This window comes from Taudactylus pleione, unplaced genomic scaffold, assembly GCF_031769625.1.
Source record: "Taudactylus pleione unplaced genomic scaffold, aTauple2 ptg000502l, whole genome shotgun sequence".
In the NCBI taxonomy this organism is placed as follows: domain Eukaryota; kingdom Metazoa; phylum Chordata; class Amphibia; order Anura; family Myobatrachidae; genus Taudactylus; species Taudactylus pleione.
In genome coordinates, this window is record NW_028284904.1 from 6,382,788 (window position 1) to 6,407,743 (window position 24,956).

At 44.8% G+C, this 24,956-nt stretch overlaps 1 protein-coding gene across 1 annotated transcript in view; it reads right to left on the reverse strand.

Moving 5' to 3' along the window:
- Positions 1 to 24,956, reverse strand: part of LOC148501811 (ovostatin-like) — a 405,898-nt gene that overhangs the window by 235,827 nt on the left and 145,115 nt on the right. The gene's annotated exons all lie outside the window — the stretch shown is intronic.

Genomic DNA, 24,956 nt, shown 5'->3' on the forward strand with positions numbered 1-24,956 from the left:
AACAAACTAAAAAAATATTTTTTGTGTTTGTGAATTGTGTGCGCAGTAGCAGCACGTGTATCAACAATGTAGTGGCAAGCGTTCGCCTGTGTTATAAGTAAATGGCCTGCTGCCTTGTCCATTAAAGGGTGCTGTAACCCCCAAAGTACACTCCAAACCAATTAAAAATATATTTTCTGTGTTTGTGAATTGTGTGCGCAGTAGCCGCACGTGCATCAACAAAGTAGTGTCAAGCGTGCGCCTGAGTCCCATAAATAAAGGGCCGGCTGGATTGACCACTAAAGGGTGCTGTAACCCCCAAAGGGCACTCCAAACAAAATAAAAAAATATTTTCTGTGTTTGTGAATTGTGTGCGCAGTAGCCGCACGTGCATCAATAAAGTAGTGCCAAGCGTGCGCCTGTGTCATAAGGAAATGGCCGGCTGGCATGTCCATTAAAGGGTGCTGTAACCCCCAAAATACACTCCAAACCAAATAAAAAAATATTTTTTTTTGTATTTGTGAATTGTGTGCGCAGTAGCCGAACGTGCATCAACAAAGTAGTGGCAAGCGTGCGCCTGTGTACCATAAATAAAGGGCCAGCTGGATTGACCGCTAAAGGGTGCTGTATCCCCCAAAGGACACTCCAAACAAAATAAAAAAATATTTTCTGTGTTTGTGAATTGTGTGCGCTGTAGCCTCACGTGCATCAACAAAGTAGTGCCAAGCATGCGCCTGTGTCATAAGTAAAGGGCCGGCTGGCTTGTCCGTTAAAGGGTGTTGTAACCCCCAAAGTACACTCCAAACCAAATAAAAAAATATTTTCTGTGTTTGTGAATTGTGTGCGCAGTAGCCACACGTGCATCAACAAAGTAGTGCCAAGCGTGCGCCTGTGTCCCATAAATAAAGGGCCGGCTGGATTGACCACAAAAGGGTGCTGTAACCCCCAAAGTACACTCCACACCAAATTAAAAAAAAAATGTTTTTTTGTGTTTTTGAATTGTGTGCGCAGTAGCAGCACGTGCATCAACAAAGTAGTGGCAAGCGTGCGCCTGTGTATCATAAATAAAGGGCCGGCTGGATTGACCGCTAAAGTGTGCTGTAACCCCCAAAGGGCACTCCAAACAAAATAAAAAAATATTTTCTGTGTTTGTGAATTGTGTGCGCAGTAGCCTCACGTGCATCAACAAAGTAGTGCCAAGCATGTGCCTGTGTCATAAGTAAAGGACCGGCTGGCTTGTCCGTTAAAGGGTGCTGTAACCCCCAAAGTACACTCCAAACCAAAAAAAAAATATTTTTTTTTGTGTTTGTGAATTGTGTGCGTAGTAGCCGCACGTGCATCAACAAAGTGGTACCAAGCGTGCGCCTGTGTACCATAAATAAAGGGCCGGCTGGATTGAACACTAAAGGGTGCTGTATCCCCCAACGGGCACTCCAAACAAAATAAAAAAATATTTTCTGTGTTTGTGAATTGTGCATGCAGTAGCCTCACGTGCATCAACAAAGTAGTGCCAAGCATGAGCCTGTGTCATAAGTAAAGGGCCGGCTGGCTTGTCCGTTAAAGGGTGCTGTAACCCCAAAAGTACACTCCAAACCCAAAAAAAAAAATTTTTTTTTTTGTGTGAATTGTGTGCGTAGTAGCCGCACGTGCATCAACAAAGTGGTACCAAGCGTGCGCCTGTGTACCATAAATAAAGGGCCAGCTGGATTGACCGCTAAAGGGTGCTGTAACCCCCAAAGTACACTCCAAACCCCCCAAAAAATATTTTTTTTTGTGTTTGTGAATTGTGTGCGTAGTAGCCGCACGTGCATCAACAAAGTGGTACCAAGCATGCGCCTGTACACCATAAATAAAGGGCCGGCTGGATTGAACGCTAAAGGGTGCTGTATCCCCCAAAGGGCACTCCAAACAAAATAAAAAAATATTTTCTGTGTTTGTGAATTGTGTGCGCAGTAGCCGCACGTGCATCAACAAAGTAGTGCCAAGCGTGCGCCTGTGTCCCATAAATAAAGGGCCGGCTGGATTGACCGCTAAAAGGGTGCTGTAACCCCCAAAGTACACTCCAAACCAAATAAAAAAATATTTTTTTTTGTATTTGTGAATTGTGTGCGCAGTAGCCGAACGTGCATCAACAAAGTAGTGGCAAGCGTGCGCCTGTGTACCATAAATAAAGGGCCAGCTGGATTGACCGCTAAAGGGTGCTGTATCCCCCAAAGGACACTCCAAACAAAATAAAAAAATATTTTCTGTGTTTGTGAATTGTGTGCGCTGTAGCCTCACATGCATCAACAAAGTAGTGCCAAGCATGCGCCTGTGTCATAAGTAAAGGGCCGGCTGGCTTGTCCGTTAAAGGGTGTTGTAACCCCCAAAGTACACTCCAAACCAAATAAAAAAATATTTTCTGTGTTTGTGAATTGTGTGCGCAGTAGCCACACGTGCATCAACAAAGTAGTGCCAAGCGTGCGCCTGTGTCCCATAAATAAAGGGCCGGCTGGATTGACCACAAAAGGGTGCTGTAACCCCCAAAGTACACTCCACACCAAATAAAAAAAAAATGTTTTTTTGTGTTTGTGAATTGTGTGCGCAGTAGCAGCACGTGCATCAACAAAGTAGTGGCAAGCGTGCGCCTGTGTACCATAAATAAAGGGCCGGCTGGATTGACCGCTAAAGTGTGCTGTAACCCCCAAAGGGCACTCCAAACAAAATAAAAAAATATTTTCTGTGTTTGTGAATTGTGTGCACAGTAACCTCACGTGCATCAACAAAGTAGTGCCAAGAATGTGCCTGTGTCATAAGTAAAGGGCCGGCTGGCTTGTCCGTTAAAGGGTGCTGTAACCCCCAAAGTACACTCTAAACCAAATGAAAATTTTTTTTCTGTGTTTGTGAATTGTGTGCGCAGTAGCCGCACGTGCATCAACAAAGTAGTGCCAAGCGTGCGCCTGTGTCCCATAAATAAAGGGCCAGCTGGATTGACCTCTAAAGGGTGCTGTAACCCCCAAAGTACACTCCAAACCAAAAAAAATATATATTTTTTTGTGTTTGTGAATTGTGTGCGTAGTAGCCGCACGTGCATCAACAAAGTGGTACCAAGCGTGCGCCTGTGTACCATAAATAAAGGGCCAGCTGGATTGACCGCTAAAGGGTGCTGTAACCCCCAAAGTACACTCCAAACCACCCAAAAAATATTTTTTTTTGCGTTTGTGAATTGTGTGCGTAGTAGCCGCACGTGCATCAACAAAGTGGTACCAAGCGTGCGCCTGTGCACCATAAATAAAGGCCGGCTGGATTGAACGCTAAAGGGTGCTGTATCCCCCAAAGGGCACTCCAAACAAAATAAAAAAATATTTTCTGTGTTTGTGAATTGTGTGCGCAGTAGCATCACGTGCATCAACTAAAGTAGTGCCAAGCGTGCGCCTGTGTCATAAGTAAAGGGCCGGCTGGCTTGTCCGTTAAAGGGTGCTGTAACCCCCAAAGTACACTCCAAACAAAACAAAAAAATATTTTCTGAGTTTGTGAATTGTGTGCGCAGTAGCCGCACGTGCATCAACAAAGTAGTGCCAAGCGTGTGCCTGTGTCCCATAAATAAAGGGCCAGCTGGATTGACCACAAAAGGGTGCTGTAACCCCCAAAGTACACTCCAAACCAAATAAAAATTTATTTTTTTTGTGTTTGCGAATTGTGTGCGCAGTAGCCGCACGTGCATCAACAAAGTAGTGGCAAGCGTGCACCTGCGTACCATAAATAAAGGGCCGGCTTGATTTACCGCTAAAGGGTGCTGTAAACCCCAAAGGCACTCCAAACAAAATAAAAAAATATTTTCTGTGTTTGTGAATTGTGTGCGCAGTAGCCTCACGTGCATCAACAAAGTAGTGCCAAGCATGCGCCTGTGTCATAAGTAAAGGGCCGGTTGGCTTGTCCGTTAAAGGGTGTTGTAACCCCCAAAGTACACTCCAAACCAAATAAAAAAATATTTTCTGTGTTTGTGAATTGTGTGCGCAGTAGCCACACGTGCATCAACAAAGTAGAGCCAAGCGTGCGCCTGTGTCCCATAAATAAAGGGCCGGCTGGATTGACCACAAAAGGGTGCTGTAACCCCCAAAGTACACTCCACACCAAATAAAAAAAAAATGTTTTTTTGTGTTTGTGAATTGTGTGCGCAGTAGCAGCACGTGCATCAACAAAGTAGTGGAAAGCGTGCGCCTGTGTATCATAAATAAAGGGCCAGCTGGATTGACCGCTAAAGTGTGCTGTAACCCCCAAAGGGCACTCCAAACAAAATAAAAAAATATTTTCTGTGTTTATGAATTTTGTGCGCAGTAGCCTCACGTGCATCAACAAAGTAGTGCCAAGCATGTGCCTGTGTCATAAGTAAAGGGCCAGCTGGCTTGTCCGTTAAAGGGTGCTGTAACCCCAAAAGTACACTCCAAACCAAATAAAAATTTTTTTTCTGTGTTTGTGAATTGTGTGCGCAGTAGCCGCACGTGCATCAACAAAGTAGTGCCAAGCGTGCCCCTGTGTCCCATAAATAAAGGGCCGGCTGGATTGACCGCTAAAGGGTGCTGTAACCCCCAAAGGGCACTTCAAACAAAATAAAAATATATTTTCTGTGTTTGTGAATTGTGTGCGCAGTAGCCTCACGTGCATCAACAAAGTAGTGCCAAGCGTGCGCCTGTGTATCATAAATAAAGGGCCAGCTGGATTGACCGCTAAAGTGTGCTGTAACCCCCAAAGGGCACTCCAAACAAAATAAAAAAATATTTTCTGTGTTTATGAATTTTGTGCGCAGTAGCCTCACGTGCATCAACAAAGTAGTGCCAAGCATGTGCCTGTGTCATAAGTAAAGGGCCGGCTGGCTTGTCCGTTAAAGGGTGCTGTAACCCCAAAAGTACACTCCAAACCAAATAAATTTTTTTTTTCTGTGTTTGTGAATTGTGTGCGCAGTAGCCGCACGTGCATCAACAAAGTAGTGCCAAGCGTGCGCCTGTGTCCCATAAATAAAGGGCCGGCTGGATTGACCGCTAAAGGGTGCTGTAACCCCCAAAGGGCACTTCAAACAAAATAAAAAAATATTTTCTGTGTTTGTGAATTGTGTGCGCAGTAGCCTCACGTGCATCAACAAAGTAGTGCCAAGCGTGCGTCTGTGTCATAAGTAAAGGGCCGGCTGGCTTGTCCATTAAAGGGTGCTGTAATCCCCAAAGTACACTCCAAACAAAATAAAAAATTTTTTTTTGTGTTTGTGAATTGTGTGCGCAATAGCCGCACGTGCATCAACAAGTAGTGCCAAGCGTGCGCCTGTGTCATAAGTAAAGGGCTGGCTGGCTTGTCCGTTAAAGGGTGCTGTAACCCCAAAAGTACACTCCTAAAAAAATAAAAAAATATTTTCTGTGTTTGTGAATTGTGTGCGCAGTAGCCTCACGTGCATCAACAAAGTAGTGCCAAGCATGCGCCTGTGTCATAAGTAAAGGGCCGGCTGGCTTGTCCGTTAAAGGGTGCTGTAACCCCCAAAGTACACTCCAAACCAAATGAAAAAATATTTTCTGTGTTTGTGAATTGTGTGTGCAGTAGCCGCATGTGCATCAACAAAGTATTGCCAAGCGTGCGCCTGTGTCCCATAAATAAAGGGCCGGCTGGATTGACCACTAAAGGGTGCTGTAACCCCCAAATGGCACTCCAAACAAAATAAAAAATATTTTCTGTGTTTGTGAATTGTGTGCGCAGTAGCCTCACGTGCATCAACAAAGTAGTGCCAAGCATGCGCCTGTGTCATAAGTAAAGGGCCGACTGGCTTGTCCATTAAAGGGTACAGTAACCACCAAAGTACACTCCAAACAAACTAAAAAAATATTTTTTGTGTTTGTGAATTGTGTGCGCAGAAGCAGCACGTGTATCAACAAAGTAGTGGCAAGCGTTCGCCTGTGTTATAAGTAAATGGCCTGCTGCCTTGTCCGTTAAAGGGTGCTGTAACCCCCAAAGTACACTCCAAACCAATTAAAAATATATTTTCTGTGTTTGTGAATTGTGTGCGCAGTAGCCACACGTGCATCAACAAAGTAGTGTCAAGCGTGCGCCTGTGTCCCATAAATAAAGGGCCGGCTGGATTGACCACTAAAGGGTGCTGTAACCCCCAAAGGGCACTCCAAACAAAATAAAAAAATATTTTCTGTGTTTGTGAATTGTGTGCGCAGTAGCCGCACGTGCATCAATAAAGTAGTGCCAAGCGTGCGCCTGTGTCATAAGGAAATGGCCGGCTGGCTTGACCATTAAAGGGTGCTGTAACCCCCAAAGTACACTCCAAACCAAATAAAAAATATTTTCTGTGTTTGTGAATTGTGTGCGCAGTAGCCGCACATGCATCAACAAAGTAGTGGCAAGCGTGCACCTGTGTACCATAAATAAAGGGCCGGCTTGATTGACCGCTAAAGGGTGCTGTAACCCCCAAAGGGCAATCCAAATAAAATAAAAAAATATTTTCTGTGTTTGTGAATTGTGTGCGCAGTAGCCTCACGTGCATCAACAAAGTAGTGCCAAGCGTGCGCCTGTGTCATAAGTAAAGGGCCGGCTGGCTTGTCCATTAAAGGGTGCTGTAACCCCCAAAGTACACTCCAAACAAAATAAAAAATTTTTTTTTGTGTTTGTGAATTGTGTGCGCAATAGCCGCACGTGCATCAACAAAGTAGTGCCAAGCGTGCGCCTGTGTCATAAGTAAAGGGCTGGCTGGCTTGTCCGTTAAAGGGTGCTGTAACCCCCAAAGTACACTCCTAACAAAATAAAAAAATATTTTCTGTGTTTGTGAATTGTGTGCGCAGTAGCCTCACGTGCATCAACAAAGTAGTGCCAAGCATGCGCCTGTGTCATAATTAAAGAGCTGGCTGGCTTGTCCATTAAAGGGTGCTGTAACCCCCAAAGTACACTCCAAACCAAATAAAAAAATATTTTCTGTGTTTGTGAATTGTGTGCGCAGTAGCCGCACGTGCATCAACAAAGTAGTGCCAAGCGTGCGCCTGTGTCCCATAAATAAAGGGCCGGCTGGATTGACCGCTAAAAGGGTGCTGTAACCCCCAAAGTACACTCCAAACCAAATAAAAAAATATTTTTTTTTGTATTTGTGAATTGTGTGCGCAGTAGCCGAAAGTGCATCAACAAAGTAGTGGCAAGCGTGCGCCTGTGTACCATAAATAAAGGGCCAGCTGGATTGACCGCTAAAGGGTGCTGTATCCCCCAAAGGACACTCCAAACAAAATAAAAAAATATTTTCTGTGTTTGTGAATTGTGTGCGCTGTAGCCTCACGTGCATCAACAAAGTAGTGCCAAGCATGCGCCTGTGTCATAAGTAAAGAGCCGGCTGGCTTGTCCGTTAAAGGGTGTTGTAACCCCCAAAGTACACTCCAAACCAAATAAAAAAATATTTTCTGTGTTTGTGAATTGTGTGCGCAGTAGCCACACGTGCATCAACAAAGTAGTGCCAAGCGTGCGCCTGTGTCCCATAAATAAAGGGCCGGCTGGATTGACCACAAAAGGGTGCTGTAACCCCCAAAGTACACTCCACACCAAATAAAAAAAAAATGTTTTTTTGTGTTTGTGAATTGTGTGCGCAGTAGCAGCACGTGCATCAACAAAGTAGTGGCAAGCGTGCGGCTGTGTATCATAAATAAAGGGCCGGCTGGATTGACCGCTAAAGTGTGCTGTAACCCCCAAAGGGCACTCCAAACAAAATAAAAAAATATTTTCTGTGTTTGTGAATTGTGTGCGCAGTAGCCTCACGTGCATCAACAAAGTAGTGCCAAGCATGTGCCTGTGTCATAAGTAAAGGGCCGGCTGGCTTGTCCGTTAAAGGGTGCTGTAACCCCAAAAGTACACTCCAAACCAAATAAATTTTTTTTCTGTGTTTGTGAATTGTGTGCGCAGTAGCCGCACGTGCATCAACAAAGTAGTGCCAAGCGTGCGCCTGTGTCCCATAAATAAAGGGCCAGCTGGATTGACCGCTAAAGGGTGCTGTAACCCCCAAAGTACACTCCAAACAAAAAAAAAAATATTTTTTTTTGTGTTTGTGAATTGTGTGCGTAGTAGCCGCACGTGCATCAACAAAGTGGTACCAAGCGTGCGCCTGTGTACCATAAATAAAGGGCCGGCTGGATTGAACGCTAAAGGGTGCTGTATCACCCAAAGGGCACTCCAAACAAAATAAAAAAATATTTTCTGTGTTTGTGAATTGTGCATGCAGTAGCCTCACGTGCATCAACAAAGTAGTGCCAAGCATGAGCCTGTGTCATAAGTAAAGGGCCGGCTGGCTTGTCCGTTAAAGGGTGCTGTAACCCCAAAAGTACACTCCAAACCAAAAAAAAAATTTTTTTTTTTTTGTGAATTGTGTGCGTAGTAGCCGCACGTGCATCAACAAAGTAGTGCCAAGCATGCGCCTGTGTCATAAGTAAAGGGCCGGCTGGCTTGTCCGTTAAAGGGTGTTGTAACCCCCAAAGTACACTCCAAACCAAATAAAAAAATATTTTCTGTGTTTGTGAATTCTGTGCGCAGTAGCCACACGTGCATCAACAAAGTAGTGCCAAGCGTGCGCCTGTGTCCCATAAATAAAGGGCCGGCTGGATTGACCACAAAAGGGTGCTGTAACCCCCAAAGTACACTCCACACCAAATAAAAAAAAAATGTTTTTTTGTGTTTGTGAATTGTGTGCGCAGTAGCAGTACGTGCATCAACAAAGTAGTGGCAAGCGTGCGCCTGTGTATCATAAATAAAGGGCCGGCTGGATTGACCGCTAAAGTGTGCTGTAACCCCAAAAGTACACTCCAAACCAAATAAAAAATTTTTTTCTGTGTTTGTGAATTGTGTGCGCAGTAGCCGCACGTGCATCAACAAAGTAGTGCCAAGCGTGCGCCTGTGTCCCATAAATAAAGGGCAAGCTGGATTGACCGCTAAAGGGTGCTGTAACCCCCAAAGTACACTCCAAACCAAAAAAAAAATATTTTTTTTGTGTTTGTGAATTGTGTGCGTAGTAACCGCACGTGCATCAACAAAGTGGTACCAAGCGTGTGCCTGTGTACCATAAATAAAGGGCCGGCTGGATTGAACGCTAAAGGGTGCTGTATCCCCCAAAGGGCACTCCAAACAAAATAAAAAAATATTTTCTGTGTTTGTGAATTGTGCGCGCAGTAGCCTCACGTGCATCAACAAAGTAGTGCCAAGCATGAGCCTGTGTCATAAGTAAAGGGCCGGCTGGCTTGTCCGTTAAAGGGTGCTGTAACCCCAAAAGTACACTCCAAACCAAAAAAAAAATTTTTTTTTTTGTGTTTGTGAAATGTGTGCATAGTAGCCGCACGTGCATCAACAAAGTGGTACCAAGCGTGCGCCTGTGTACCATAAATAAAGGGCCGGCTGGATTGACCGCTAAAGGGTGCTGTAACCCCCAAAGTACACTCCAAACCAAAAAAAATATATATTTTTTTGTGTTTGTGAATTGTGTGCGTAGTAGCCGCACGTGCATCAACAAAGTGGTACCAAGCTGGCGCCTGTGTACCATAAATAAAGGGCCGGCTGGATTGACCGCTAAAGGGTGCTGTAACCCCCAAAGTACACTCCAAACCAAAAAAAATATATATTTTTTTGTGTTTGTGAATTGTGTGCGCAGTAGCCGCACGTGCATCAATAAAGTTGTGCCAAGCGTGCGCCTGTGTCATAAGGAAAGGGCCGGCTGGATTGAACGCTAAAGGGTGCTGTATCCCCCAAAGGGCACTCCAAACAAAATAAAAAAATATTTTCTATGTTTGTGAATTGTGTGCGCAGTTGCCTCACGTGCATCAACTAAAGTAGTGCCAAGCGTGCGCCTGTGTCATAAGTAAAGGGCCGGCTGGCTTGTCCGTTAAAGGGTGCTGTAACCCCCAAAGTACACTCCAAACAAAAAAAAAAAAATATTTTCTGAGTTTGTGAATTGTGTGCGCAGTAGCCGCACGTGCATCAACAAAGTAGTGCCAAGCGTGTGCCTGTGTCCCATAAATAAAGGGCCAGCTGGATTGACCACTAAAGGGTGCTGTAACCCCCAAAGTACACTCCAAACCAAATAAAAATTTATTTTTTTTGTGTTTGCGAATTGTGTGCGCAGTAGCCGCACGTGCATCAACAAAGTAGTGGCAAGTGTGCACCTGTGTACCATAAATAAAGGGCCAGCTTGATTTACCGCTAAAGGGTGCTGTAACCCCCAAAGGCACTCCAAACAAAATAAAAAAATATTTTCTGTGTTTGTGAATTGTGTGCGCAGTAGCCTCACGTGCATCAACAAAGTAGTGCCAAGCGTGCGCCAGTGTCATAAGTAAAGGGCCGGCTGGCTTGTCCGTTAAAGGGTGCTGTTACCCCCAAAGTACACTCCAAACCAAATAAAAAAATATTTTCTGTGTTTGTGAATTGTGTGCGCAGTAGCCGCACGTGCATCAACAATGTAGTGCCAAGCGTGCGCCTGTGTCCCATAAATAAAGGACCTGCTGGATTGACCGCTAAAGGGTGCTGTAACCCCCAAAGTACACTCCAAACCAAATAAAAAAATATATTTTTTTGTGTTTGTGAATTGTGTGCGCAGTAGCCGCACGTGCATCAACAAAGTAGTGCCAAGCGTGCGCCTGTATACCATAAATAAAGGGCTGGCTGGATTGACCGCTAAAGGGTGCTGTATCCCCCAAAGGGCACTCCAAACAAAATAAAAAAATATTTTCTGTGTTTGTGAATTGTGTGCGCAGTAGCCTCACGTGCATCAACAAAGTAGTGCCAAGCATGTGCCTGTGTCATAAGTAAAGGGCCGGCTGGCTTGTCCATTAAAGGGTGCTGTAACCCCAAAAGTACACTCCAAACCAAATAAAAAAATATTTTCTTTTTGTGAATTGTGTGCGCAGTAGCCGAACGTGCATCAACAAAGTAGTGCCAAGCGTGCGACTGTGTCCCATAAATATAGGGCCGGCTGGATTGACGGCTAAAGGGTGCTGTAACCCCCAAAGTACACTCCAAACCAAATAAAAAAATATATTTTTTGTGTTTGTGAATTGTGTGCGCAGTAGCCGCACGTGCATCAACAAAGTAGTGCCAAGCGTGCGCCTGTGTACCATAAATAAAGGGCCGGCTGGATTGATCGCTAAAGGGTTCTGTATCCCCCAAAGGACACTCCAAACAAAATAAAAAATTTTTTTCTGTGTTTGTGAATTGTGTGCGCAGTAGCCTCACGTGCATCAACAAAGTAGTGCCAAGCATGCGCCTGTGTCATAAGTAAAGGGCCGGCTGGCTTGTCCATTAAAGGGTGCTGTAACCCCAAAAGTACACTCCAAACCAAATAAAAAAATATTTTCTGTTTGTGAATTGTGTGCGCAGTAGCCGAACGTGCATCAACAAAGTAGTGCCAAGCGTGCGACTGTGTCCCATAAATATAGGGCCAGCTGGATTGACGGCTAAAGGGTGCTGTAACCCCCAAAGTACACTCCAAAACAAATAAAAAAATATATTTTTTTGTGTTTGTGAATTGTGTGCGAAGTAGCCGCACGTGCATCAACAAAGTAGTGGCAAGCGTGCGCCTGTGTACCATAAATAAAGGGCCGGCTGGATTGATCGCTAAAGGGTTCTGTATCCCCCAAAGGACACTCCAAACAAAATAAAAAAATATTTTCTGTGTTTGTGAATTGTGTGCGCAGTAGCCTCACGTGCATCAACAAAGTAGTGCCAAGCATGCGCCTGTGTCATAATTAAAGAGCCGGCTGGCTTGTCCGTTAAAGGGTGTTGCAACCCCCAAAGTACACTCCAAACCAAATAAAAAAATATTTTCTGTGTTTGTGAATTGTGTGCGCAGTAGCCACACGTGCATCAACAAAGTAGTGCCAAGCGTGCGCCTGTGTCCCATAAATAAAGGGCCGGCTGGATTGACCACAAAAGGGTGCTGTAACCCCCAAAGTACACTCCACACCAAATAAAAAAAAAATGTTTTTTTGTGTTTGTGAATTGTGTGCGCAGTAGCAGCACGTGCATCAACAAAGTAGTGGCAAGCGTGCGCCTGTGTATCATAAATAAAGGGCCGGCTGGATTGACCGCTAAAGTGTGCTGTAACCCCCAAAGGGCACTCCAAACAAAATAAAATTTTTTTTTCTGTGTTTGTGAATTGTGTGCGCAGTAGCCTCACGTGCATCAACAAAGTAGTGCCAAGCATGTGCCTGTGTCATAAGTAAAGGGCCGGCTGGCTTGTCCGTTAAAGGGTGCTGTAACCCCAAAAGTACACTCCAAACCAAATAAATTTTTTTTTTCTGTGTTTGTGAATTGTGTGCGCAGTAGCCGCACGTGCATCAACAAAGTAGTGCCAAGCGTGCGCCTGTGTCCCATAAATAAAGGGCCAGCTGGATTGACCGCTAAAGGGTGCTGTAACCCCCAAAGTACACTCCAAACCAAAAAAAAAATATTTTTTTTTGTGTTTGTGAATTGTGTGCGTAGTAGCCGCACGTGCATCAACAAAGTGGTACCAAGCGTGCGCCTGTGTACCATAAATAAAGGGCCGGCTGGATTGAACGCTAAAGGGTGCTGTATCCCCCAAAGGGCACTCCAAACAAAATAAAAAAATATTTTCTGTGTTTGTGAATTGTGCATGCAGTAGCCTCACCTGCATCAACAAAGTAGTGCCAAGCATGAGCCTGTGTCATAAGTAAAGGGCCGGCTGGCTTGTCCGTTAAAGGGTGCTGTAACCCCAAAAGTACACTCCAAACAAAAAAAAAAATATTTTTTTTTTTTGTGAATTGTGTGCGTAGTAGCCGCACGTGCATCAACAAAGTGGTACCAAGCGTGCGCCTGTGTACCATAAATAAAGGGCCAGCTGGATTGACCGCTAAAGGGTGCTGTAACCCCCAAAGTACACTCCAAACCCCCCCAAAAATATTTTTTTTTGTGTTTGTGAATTGTGTGCGTAGTAGCCGCACGTGCATCAACAAAGTGGTACCAAGCGTGCGCCTGTGCACCATAAATAAAGGGCCGGCTGGATTGAACGCTAAAGGGTGCTGTATCCCCCAAAGGGCACTCCAAACAAAATAAAAAAATATTTTCTGTGTTTGTGAATTGTGTGCGCAGTAGCCGCACGTGCATCAACAAAGTAGTGCCAAGCGTGCGCCTGTGTCCCATAAATAAAGGGCCGGCTGGATTGACCGCTAAAAGGGTGCTGTAACCCCCAAAGTACACTCCAAACCAAATAAAAAAATATTTTTTTTTGTATTTGTGAATTGTGTGCGCAGTAGCCGAACGTGCATCAACGAAGTAGTGGCAAGCGTGCGCCTGTGTACCATAAATAAAGGGCCAGCTGGATTGACTGCTAAAGGGTGCTGTATCCCCCAAAGGACACTCCAAACAAAATAAAAAAATATTTTCTGTGTTTGTGAATTGTGTGCGCTGTAGCCTCACGTGCATCAACAAAGTAGTGCCAAGCATGCGCCTGTGTCATAAGTAAAGGGCCGGCTGGCTTGTCCGTTAAAGGGTGTTGTAACCCCCAAAGTACACTCCAAACCAAATAAAAAAATATTTTCTGTGTTTGTGAATTGTGTGCGCAGTAGCCACACGTGCATCAACAAAGTAGTGCCAAGCGTGCGCCTGTGTCCCATAAATAAAGGGCCGGCTGGATTGACCACAAAAGGGTGCTGTAACCCCCAAAGTACACTCCACACCAAATAAAAAAAAATGTTTTTTTTTTTGTTTGTGAATTGTGTGCGCAGTAGCAGCACGTGCATCAACAAAGTAGTGGAAAGCGTGCGCCTGTGTATCATAAATAAAGGGCCAGCTGGATTGACCGCTAAAGTGTGCTGTAACCCCCAAAGGGCACTCCAAACAAAATAAAAAAATATTTTCTGTGTTTATGAATTTTGTGCGCAATAGCATCACGTGCATCAACAAAGTAGTGCCAAGCATGTGCCTGTGTCATAAGTAAAGGGCCGGCTGGCTTGTCCGTTAAAGGGTGCTGTAACCCCAAAAGTACACTCCAAACCAAATGAAAATTTTTTTTCTGTGTTTGTGAATTGTGTGCGCAGTAGCCGCATGTGCATCAACAAAGTAGTGCCAAGCGTGCGCCTGTGTCCCATAAATAAAGGGCCGGCTGGATTGACCGCTAAAGGGTGCTGTAACCCCCAAAGGGCACTTCAAACAAAATAAAAAAATATTTTCTGTGTTTGTGAATTGTGTGCGCAGTAGCCTCACGTGCATCAACAAAGTAGTGCCAAGCGTGCGCCTGTGTCATAAGTAAAGGGCCGGCTGGCTTGTCCATTAAAGGGTGCTGTAACCCCCAAAGTACACTCCAAACAAAATAAAAAAATGTTTTTTTGTGTTTGTGAATTGTGTGCGCAATAGCCGCACGTGCATCAACAAGTAGTGCCAAGCGTGCGCCTGTGTCATAAGTAAAGGGCTGGCTGGCTTGTCCGTTAAAGGGTGCTGTAACCCCAAAAGTACACTCCTAAAAAAATAAAAAAATATTTTCTGTGTTTGTGAATTGTGTGCGCAGTAGCCTCACGTGCATCAACAAAGTAGTGCCAAGCATGCGCCTGTGTCATAAGTAAAGGGCCGGCTGGCTTGTCCGTTAAAGGGTGCTGTAACCCCCAAAGTACACTCCAAACCAAATGAAAAAATATTTTCTGTGTTTGTGAATTGTGTGCGCAGTAGCCGCATGTGCATCAACAAAGTATTGCCAAGCGTGCGCCTGTGTCCCATAAATAAAGGGCCGGCTGGATTGACCACTAAAGGGTGCTGTAACCCCCAAATGGCACTCCAAACAAAATAAAAAATATTTTCTGTGTTTGTGAATTGTGTGCGCAGTAGCCTCACGTGCATCAACAAAGTGGTACCAAGCGTGCGCCTGTGTACCATAAATAAAGGGCCGGCTGGATTGAACGCTAAAGGGTGCTGTATCCCCCAAAGGGCACTCCAAACAAAATAAAAAAATATTTTCTGTGTTTGTGAATTGTGCATGCAGTAGCCTCACCTGCATCAACAAAGTAGTGCCAAGCATGAGCCTGTGTCATAAGTAAAGGGCCGGCTGGCTTGTCCGTTAAAGGGTGCTGTAACCCCAAAAGTACACTCCAAACAAAAAAAAAATATTTTTTTTTTTTGTGAATTGTGTGCGTAGTAGCCGCACGTGCATCAACAAAGTGGTACCAAGCGTGCGCCTGTGTACCATAAATAAAGGGCCAGCTGGATTGACCGCTAAAGGGTGCTGTAACCCCCAAAGTACACTCCAAACCCCCCCAAAAATATTTTTTTTTGTGTTTGTGAATTGTGTGCGTAGTAGCCGCACGTGCATCAACAAAGTGGTACCAAGCGTGCGCCTGTGCACCATAAATAAAGGGCCGGCTGGATTGAACGCTAAAGGGTGCTGTATCCCCCAAAGGGCACTCCAAACAAAATAAAAAAATATTTTCTGTGTTTGTGAATTGTGTGCGCAGTAGCCGCACGTGCATCAACAAAGTAGTGCCAAGCGTGCGCCTGTGTCCCATAAATAAAGGGCCGGCTGGATTGACCGCTAAAAGGGTGCTGTAACCCCCAAAGTACACTCCAAACCAAATAAAAAAATATTTTTTTTTGTATTTGTGAATTGTGTGCGCAGTAGCCGAACGTGCATCAACGAAGTAGTGGCAAGCGTGCGCCTGTGTACCATAAATAAAGGGCCAGCTGGATTGACTGCTAAAGGGTGCTGTATCCCCCAAAGGACACTCCAAACAAAATAAAAAAATATTTTCTGTGTTTGTGAATTGTGTGCGCTGTAGCCTCACGTGCATCAACAAAGTAGTGCCAAGCATGCGCCTGTGTCATAAGTAAAGGGCCGGCTGGCTTGTCCGTTAAAGGGTGTTGTAACCCCCAAAGTACACTCCAAACCAAATAAAAAAATATTTTCTGTGTTTGTGAATTGTGTGCGCAGTAGCCACACGTGCATCAACAAAGTAGTGCCAAGCGTGCGCCTGTGTCCCATAAATAAAGGGCCGGCTGGATTGACCACAAAAGGGTGCTGTAACCCCCAAAGTACACTCCACACCAAATAAAAAAAAATGTTTTTTTTTTTGTTTGTGAATTGTGTGCGCAGTAGCAGCACGTGCATCAACAAAGTAGTGGAAAGCGTGCGCCTGTGTATCATAAATAAAGGGCCAGCTGGATTGACCGCTAAAGTGTGCTGTAACCCCCAAAGGGCACTCCAAACAAAATAAAAAAATATTTTCTGTGTTTATGAATTTTGTGCGCAATAGCATCACGTGCATCAACAAAGTAGTGCCAAGCATGTGCCTGTGTCATAAGTAAAGGGCCGGCTGGCTTGTCCGTTAAAGGGTGCTGTAACCCCAAAAGTACACTCCAAACCAAATGAAAATTTTTTTTCTGTGTTTGTGAATTGTGTGCGCAGTAGCCGCATGTGCATCAACAAAGTAGTGCCAAGCGTGCGCCTGTGTCCCATAAATAAAGGGCCGGCTGGATTGACCGCTAAAGGGTGCTGTAACCCCCAAAGGGCACTTCAAACAAAATAAAAAAATATTTTCTGTGTTTGTGAATTGTGTGCGCAGTAGCCTCACGTGCATCAACAAAGTAGTGCCAAGCGTGCGCCTGTGTCATAAGTAAAGGGCCGGCTGGCTTGTCCATTAAAGGGTGCTGTAACCCCCAAAGTACACTCCAAACAAAATAAAAAAATGTTTTTTTGTGTTTGTGAATTGTGTGCGCAATAGCCGCACGTGCATCAACAAGTAGTGCCAAGCGTGCGCCTGTGTCATAAGTAAAGGGCTGGCTGGCTTGTCCGTTAAAGGGTGCTGTAACCCCAAAAGTACACTCCTAAAAAAATAAAAAAATATTTTCTGTGTTTGTGAATTGTGTGCGCAGTAGCCTCACGTGCATCAACAAAGTAGTGCCAAGCATGCGCCTGTGTCATAAGTAAAGGGCCGGCTGGCTTGTCCGTTAAAGGGTGCTGTAACCCCCAAAGTACACTCCAAACCAAATGAAAAAATATTTTCTGTGTTTGTGAATTGTGTGCGCAGTAGCCGCATGTGCATCAACAAAGTATTGCCAAGCGTGCGCCTGTGTCCCATAAATAAAGGGCCGGCTGGATTGACCACTAAAGGGTGCTGTAACCCCCAAATGGCACTCCAAACAAAATAAAAAATATTTTCTGTGTTTGTGAATTGTGTGCGCAGTAGCCTCACGTGCATCAACAAAGTAGTGCCAAGCATGCGCCTGTGTCATAAGTAAAGGGCCGGCTGGCTTGTCCATTAAAGGGTACAGTAACCACCAAAGTACACTCCAAACAAACTAAAAAAATATTTTTTGTGTTTGTGAATTGTGTGCGCAGAAGCAGCACGTGTATCAACAAAGTAGTGGCAAGCGTTCGCCTGTGTTATAAGTAAATGGCCTGCTGCCTTGTCCGTTAAAGGGTGCTGTAACCCCCAAAGTACACTCCAAACCAATTAAAAATATATTTTCTGTGTTTGTGAATTGTGTGCGCAGTAGCCACACGTGCATCAACAAAGTAGTGTCAACCGTGCGCCTGTGTCCCATAAATAAAGGGCCGGCTGGATTGACCACTAAAGGGTGCTGTAACCCCCAAAGGGCACTCCAAACAAAATAAAAAAATATTTTCTGTGTTTGTGATTTGTGTGCGCAGTAGCCGCACGTGCATCAATAAAGTAGTGCCAAGCGTGCGCCTGTGTCATAAGGAAATGGCCGGCTGGCTTGACCATTAAAGGGTGCTGTAACCCCCAAAGTACACTCCAAACCAAATAAAAAATATTTTCTGTGTTTGTGAATTGTGTGCGCAGTAGCCGCACGTGCATCAACAAAGTAGTGGCAAGCGTGCACCTGTGTACCATAAATAAAGGGCCGGCTTGATTGACCGCTAAAGGGTGCTGTAACCCCCAAAGGGCAATCCAAACAAAATAAAAAAATATTTTCTGTGTTTGTGAATTGTGTGCGCAGTAGCCTCACGTGCATCAACAAAGTAGTGCCAAGCGTGCGCCTGTGTCATAAGTAAAGGGCCGGCTGGCTTGTCCATTAAAGGGTGCTGTAACCCCCAAAGTACACTCCAAACAAAATAAAAAATTTTTTTTTGTGTTTGTGAATTGTGTGCGCAATAGCCGCACGTGCATCAACAAAGTAGTGCCAAGCGTGCGCCTGTGTCATAAGTAAAGGGCTGGCTGGCTTGTCCGTTAAAGGGTGCTGTAACCCCCAAAGTACACTCCTAACAAAATAAAAAAATATTTTCTGTGTTTGTGAATTGTGTGCGCAGTAGCCTCACGTGCATCAACAAAGTAGTGCCAAGCATGCGCCTGTGTCATAATTAAAGAGCTGGCTGGCTTGTCCATTAAAGGGTGCTGTAACCCCCAAAGTACACTCCAAACCAAATAAAAAAATATTTTCTGTGTTTGTGAATTGTGTGCGCAGTAGCCGCACGTGCATCAACAAAGTAGTGCCAAGCGTGCGCCTGTGTCCCATAAATAAAGGGCTGGCTGGATTGACCACTAAAAGGGTGCTGTAACCCCCAAAGTACACTCCAAACCAAATAAAAAAATATTTTTTTTTGTATTTGTGAATTGTGTGCGCAGTAGCCGAACGTGCATCAACAAAGTAGTGGCAAGCGTGCGCCTGTGTACCATAAATAAAGGGCCAGCTGGATTGACCGCTAAAGGGTGCTGTATCCCCCAAAGGACACTCCAAACAAAATAAAAAAATATTTTCTGTGTTTGTGAATTGTGTGCGCTGTAGCCTCACGTGCATCAACAAAGTAGTGCCAAGCATGCGCCTGTGTCATAAGTAAAGGGCCGGCTGGCTTGTCCGTTAAAGGGTGTTGTAACCCCCAAAGTACACTCCAAACCAAATAAAAAAATATTTTCTGTGTTTGTGAATTGTGTGCGCAGTAGCCACACGTGCATCAACAAAGTAGAGCCAAGCGTGCGCCTGTGTCCCATAAATAAAGGGCCGGCTGGATTGACCACAAAAGGGTGCTGTAACCCCCATAGTACACTCCACACCAAATAAAAAAAAATGTTTTTTTTTTTGTTTGTGAATTGTGTGCGCAGTAGCAGCACGTGCATCAACAAAGTAGTGGAAAGCGTGCGCCTGTGTATCATAAATAAAGGGCCAGCTGGATTGACCGCTAAAGTGTGCTGTAACCCCCAAAGGGCACTCCAAACAAAATAAAAAAATATTTTCTGTGTTTATGAATTTTGTGCGCAATAGCCTCACGTGCATCAACAAAGTAGTGCCAAGCATGTGCCTGTGTCATAAGTAAAGGGCCGGCTGGCTTGTCCGTTAAAGGGTGCTGTAACCCCAAAAGTACACTCCAAACCAAATGAAAATTTTTTTTCTGTGTTTGTGAATTGTGTGCGCAGTAGCCGCACGTGCATCAACAAAGTAGTGCCAAGCGTGCGCCTGTGTCCCATAAATAAATGGCCGGCTGGATTGACCGCTAAAGGGTGCTGTAACCCCCAAAGGGCACTTCAAACAAAATAAAAAAAAAATTTCTGTGTTTGTGAATTGTGTGCGCAGTAGCCTCACGTGCATCAACAAAGTAGTGCCAAGCGTGCGCCTGTGTCATAAGTAAAGGGCCGGCTGGCTTGTCCATTAAAGGGTGCTGTAACCCCCAAAGTACACTCCAAACAAAATAAAAAATTTTTTTTTGTGTTTGTGAATTGTGTGCGCAATAGCCGCACGTGCATCAACAAGTAGTGCCAAGCGTGCGCCTGTGTCATAAGTAAAGGGCTGGCTGGCTTGTCCGTTAAAGGGTGCTGTAACCCCAAAAGTACACTCCTAAAAAAATAAAAAAATATTTTCTGTGTTTGTGAATTGTGTGCGCAGTAGCCTCACGTGCATCAACAAAGTAGTGCCAAGCATGCGCCTGTGTCATAAGTAAAGGGCCGGCTGGCTTGTCCGTTAAAGGGTGCTGTAACCCCCAAAGTACACCAAACCAAATGAAAAAATATTTTCTGTGTTTGTGAATTGTGTGCGCAGTAGCCGCATGTGCATCAACAAAGTATTGCCAAGCGTGCGCCTGTGTCCCATAAATAAAGGGCCGGCTGGATTGACCACTAAAGGGTGCTGTAACCCCCAAATGGCACTCCAAACAAAATAAAAAAATATTTTTTGTGTTTGTGAATTGTGTGCGCAGAAGCAGCACGTGTATCAACAAAGTAGTGGCAAGCGTTCGCCTGTGTTATAAGTAAATGGCCTGCTGCCTTGTCCGTTAAAGGGTGCTGTAACCCCCAAAGTACACTCCAAACCAATTAAAAATATATTTTCTGTGTTTGTGAATTGTGTGCGCAGTAGCCACACGTGCATCAACAAAGTAGTGTCAACCGTGCGCCTGTGTCCCATAAATAAAGGGCCGGCTGGATTGACCACTAAAGGGTGCTGTAACCCCCCAAAGGGCACTCCAAACAAAATAAAAAAATATTTTCTGTGTTTGTGATTTGTGTGCGCAGTAGCCGCACGTGCATCAATAAAGTAGTGCCAAGCGTGCGCCTGTGTCATAAGGAAATGGCCGGCTGGCTTGACCATTAAAGGGTGCTGTAACCCCCAAAGTACACTCCAAACCAAATAAAAAATATTTTCTGTGTTTGTGAATTGTGTGCGCAGTAGCCGCACGTGCATCAACAAAGTAGTGGCAAGCGTGCACCTGTGTACCATAAATAAAGGGCCGGCTTGATTGACCGCTAAAGGGTGCTGTAACCCCCAAAGGGCAATCCAAACAAAATAAAAAAATATTTTCTGTGTTTGTGAATTGTGTGCGCAGTAGCCTCACGTGCATCAACAAAGTAGTGCCAAGCGTGCGCCTGTGTCATAAGTAAAGGGCCGGCTGGCTTGTCCATTAAAGGGTGCTGTAACCCCCAAAGTACACTCCAAACAAAATAAAAAATTTTTTTTTGTGTTTGTGAATTGTGTGCGCAATAGCCGCACGTGCATCAACAAAGTAGTGCCAAGCGTGCGCCTGTGTCATAAGTAAAGGGCTGGCTGGCTTGTCCGTTAAAGGGTGCTGTAACCCCCAAAGTACACTCCTAACAAAATAAAAAAATATTTTCTGTGTTTGTGAATTGTGTGCGCTGTAGCCTCACGTGCATCAACAAAGTAGTGCCAAGCATGCGCCTGTGTCATAAGTAAAGGGCCGGCTGGCTTGTCCGTTAAAGGGTGTTGTAACCCCCAAAGTACACTCCAAACCAAATAAAAAAATATTTTCTGTGTTTGTGAATTGTGTGCGCAGTAGCCACACGTGCATCAACAAAGTAGTGCCAAGCGTGCGCCTGTGTCCCATAAATAAAGGGCCGGCTGGATTGACCACAAAAGGGTGCTGTAACCCCCAAAGTACACTCCACACCAAATAAAAAAAAAATGTTTTTTTGTGTTTGTGAATTGTGTGCGCAGTAGCAGCACGTGCATCAACAAAGTAGTGGCAAGCGTGCGCCTGTGTATCATAAATAAAGGGCCGGCTGGATTGACCGCTAAAGTGTGCTGTAACCCCCAAAGGGCACTCCAAACAAAATAAAAAAATATTTTCTGTGTTTGTGAATTGTGTGCGCAGTAGCCTCACGTGCATCAACAAAGTAGTGCCAAGCATGTGCCTGTGTCATAAGTAAAGGGCCGGCTGGCTTGTCCGTTAAAGGGTGCTGTAACCCCAAAAGTACACTCCAAACCAAATAAATTTTTTTTTCTGTGTTTGTGAATTGTGTGCGCAGTAGCCGCACGTGCATCAACAAAGTAGTGCCAAGCGTGCGCCTGTGTCCCATAAATAAAGGGCCAGCTGGATTGACCGCTAAAGGGTGCTGTAACCCCCAAAGTACACTCCAAACCAAAAAAAAAATATTTTTTTTTGTGTTTGTGAATTGTGTGCGTAGTAGCCGCACGTGCATCAACAAAGTGGTACCAAGCGTGCGCCTGTGTACCATAAATAAAGGGCCGGCTGGATTGAACGCTAAAGGGTGCTGTATCCCCCAAAGGGCACTCCAAACAAAATAAAAAAATATTTTCTGTGTTTGTGAATTGTGCATGCAGTAGCCTCACGTGCATCAACAAAGTAGTGCCAAGCATGAGCCTGTGTCATAAGTAAAGGGCCGGCTGGCTTGTCCGTTAAAGGGTGCTGTAACCCCAAAAGTACACTCCAAACCAAAAAAAAAAATTATTTTTTTTTTGTGAATTGTGTGCGTAGTAGCCGCACGTGCATCAACAAAGTGGTACCAAGCGTGCGCCTGTGTACCATAAATAAAGGGCCAGCTGGATTGACCGCTAAAGGGTGCTGTAACCCCCAAAGTACACTCCAAACCCCCCAAAAAATATTTTTTTTTGTGTTTGTGAATTGTGTGCGTAGTAGCCGCACGTGCATCAACAAAGTGGTACCAAGCGTGCGCCTGTGCACCATAAATAAAGGGCCGGCTGGATTGAATGCTAAAGGGTGCTGTATCCCCCAAAGGGCACTCCAAACAAAATAAAAAAATATTTTCTGTGTTTGTGAATTGTGTGCGCAGTAGCCGCACGTGCATCAACAAAGTAGTGCCAAGCATGCGCCTGTGTCATAAGTAAAGGGCCGGCTGGCTTGTCCGTTAAAGGGTGTTGTAACCCCCAAAGTACACTCCAAACCAAATAAAAAATTTTTTTCTGTGTTTGTGAATTGTGTGCGCAGTAGCCGCACGTGCATCAACAAAGTAGTGCCAAGCATGCGCCTGTGTCCCATAAATAAAGGGCAAGCTGGATTGACCGCTAAAGGGTGCTGTAACCCCCAAAGTACACTCCAAACCAAAAAAAAAATATTTTTTTTGTGTTTGTGAATTGTGTGCGTAGTAACCGCACGTGCATCAACAAAGTGGTACCAAGCGTGTGCCTGTGTACCATAAATAAAGGGCCGGCTGGATTGAACGCTAAAGGGTGCTGTATCCCCCAAAGGGCACTCCAAACAAAATAAAAAAATATTTTCTGTGTTTGTGAATTGTGCGCGCAGTAGCCTCACGTGCATCAACAAAGTAGTGCCAAGCATGAGCCTGTGTCATAAGTAAAGGGCCGGCTGGCTTGTCCGTTAAAGGGTGCTGTAACCCCAAAAGTACACTCCAAACCAAAAAAAAAATTTTTTTTTTTGTGTTTGTGAAATGTGTGCATAGTAGCCGCATGTGCATCAACAAAGTGGTACCAAGCGTGCGCCTGTGTACCATAAATAAAGGGCCGGCTGGATTGACCGCTAAAGGGTGCTGTAACCCCCAAAGTACACTCCAAACCAATAAAAATATATATTTTTTTGTGTTTGTGAATTGTGTGCGTAGTAGCCGCACGTGCATCAACAAAGTGGTACCAAGCTGGCGCCTGTGTACCATAAATAAAGGGTCGGCTGGATTGACCGCTAAAGGGTGCTGTAACCCCCAAAGTACACTCCAAACCAAAAAAAATATATATTTTTTTGTGTTTGTGAATTGTGTGCGCAGTAGCCGCACGTGCATCAATAAAGTTGTGCCAAGCGTGCGCCTGTGTCATAAGGAAAGGGCCGGCTGGATTGAACGCTAAAGGGTGCTGTATCCCCCAAAGGGCACTCCAAACAAAATAAAAAAATATTTTCTGTGTTTGTGAATTGTGTGCGCAGTAGCCTCACGTGCATCAACAAAGTAGTGCCAAGCGTGCGCCAGTGTCATAAGTAAAGGGCCGGCTGGCTTGTCCGTTAAAGGGTGCTGTTACCCCCAAAGTACACTCCAAACCAAATAAAAAAATATTTTCTGTGTTTGTGAATTGTGTGCGCAGTAGCCGCACGTGCATCAACAATGTAGTGCCAAGCGTGCGCCTGTGTCCCATAAATAAAGGACCTGCTGGATTGACCGCTAAAGGGTGCTGTAACCCCCAAAGTACACTCCAAACCAAATAAAAAAATATATTTGTTTGTGAATTGTGTGCGCAGTAGCCGCACGTGCATCAACAAAGTAGTGCCAAGCGTGCGCCTGTATACCATAAATAAAGGGCTGGCTGGATTGACCGCTAAAGGGTGCTGTATCCCCCAAAGGGCACTCCAAACAAAATAAAAAAATATTTTCTGTGTTTGTGAATTGTGTGCGCAGTAGCCTCACGTGCATCAACAAAGTAGTGCCAAGCATGCGCCTGTGTCATAAGTAAAGGGCCGGCTGGCTTGTCCATTAAAGGGTGCTGTAACCCCAAAAGTACACTCCAAACCAAATAAAAAAATATTTTCTGTTTGTGAATTGTGTGCGCAGTAGCCGAACGTGCATCAACAAAGTAGTGCCAAGCGTGCGACTGTGTCCCATAAATATAGGGCCGGCTGGATTGACGGCTAAAGGGTGCTGTAACCCCCAAAGTACACTCCAAACCAAATAAAAAAATATATTTTTTTGTGTTTGTGAATTGTGTGCGCAGTAGCCGCACGTGCATCAACAAAGTAGTGGCAAGCGTGCGCCTGTGTACCATAAATAAAGGGCCGGCTGGATTGATCGCTAAAGGGTTCTGTATCCCCCAAAGGACACTCCAAACAAAATAAAAAAATATTTTCTGTGTTTGTGAATTGTGTGCGCAGTAGCCTCACGTGCATCAACAAAGTAGTGCCAAGCATGCGCCTGTGTCATAATTAAACAGCCGGCTAACTTGTCCATTAAAGGGTGCTGTAACCCCCAAAGTACACTCCAAACCAAATAAAAAAATATTTTCTGTGTTTGTGAATTGTGTGCGCAGTAGCCGCACGTGCATCAACAAAGTAGTGCCAAGCGTGCGCCTGTGTCCCATAAATAAAGGGCCGGCTGGATTGACCACTAAAAGGGTGCTGTAACCCCCAAAGTACACTCCAAACCAAATAAAAAAATATTTTTTTTTGTATTTGTGAATTGTGTGCGCAGTAGCCGAACGTGCATCAACAAAGTAGTGGCAAGCGTGCGCCTGTGTACCATAAATAAAGGGCCGGCTGGATTGACCACTAAAGGGTGCTGTAACCCCCAAAGGGCACTCCAAACAAAATAAAAAAATATTTTCTGTGTTTGTGATTT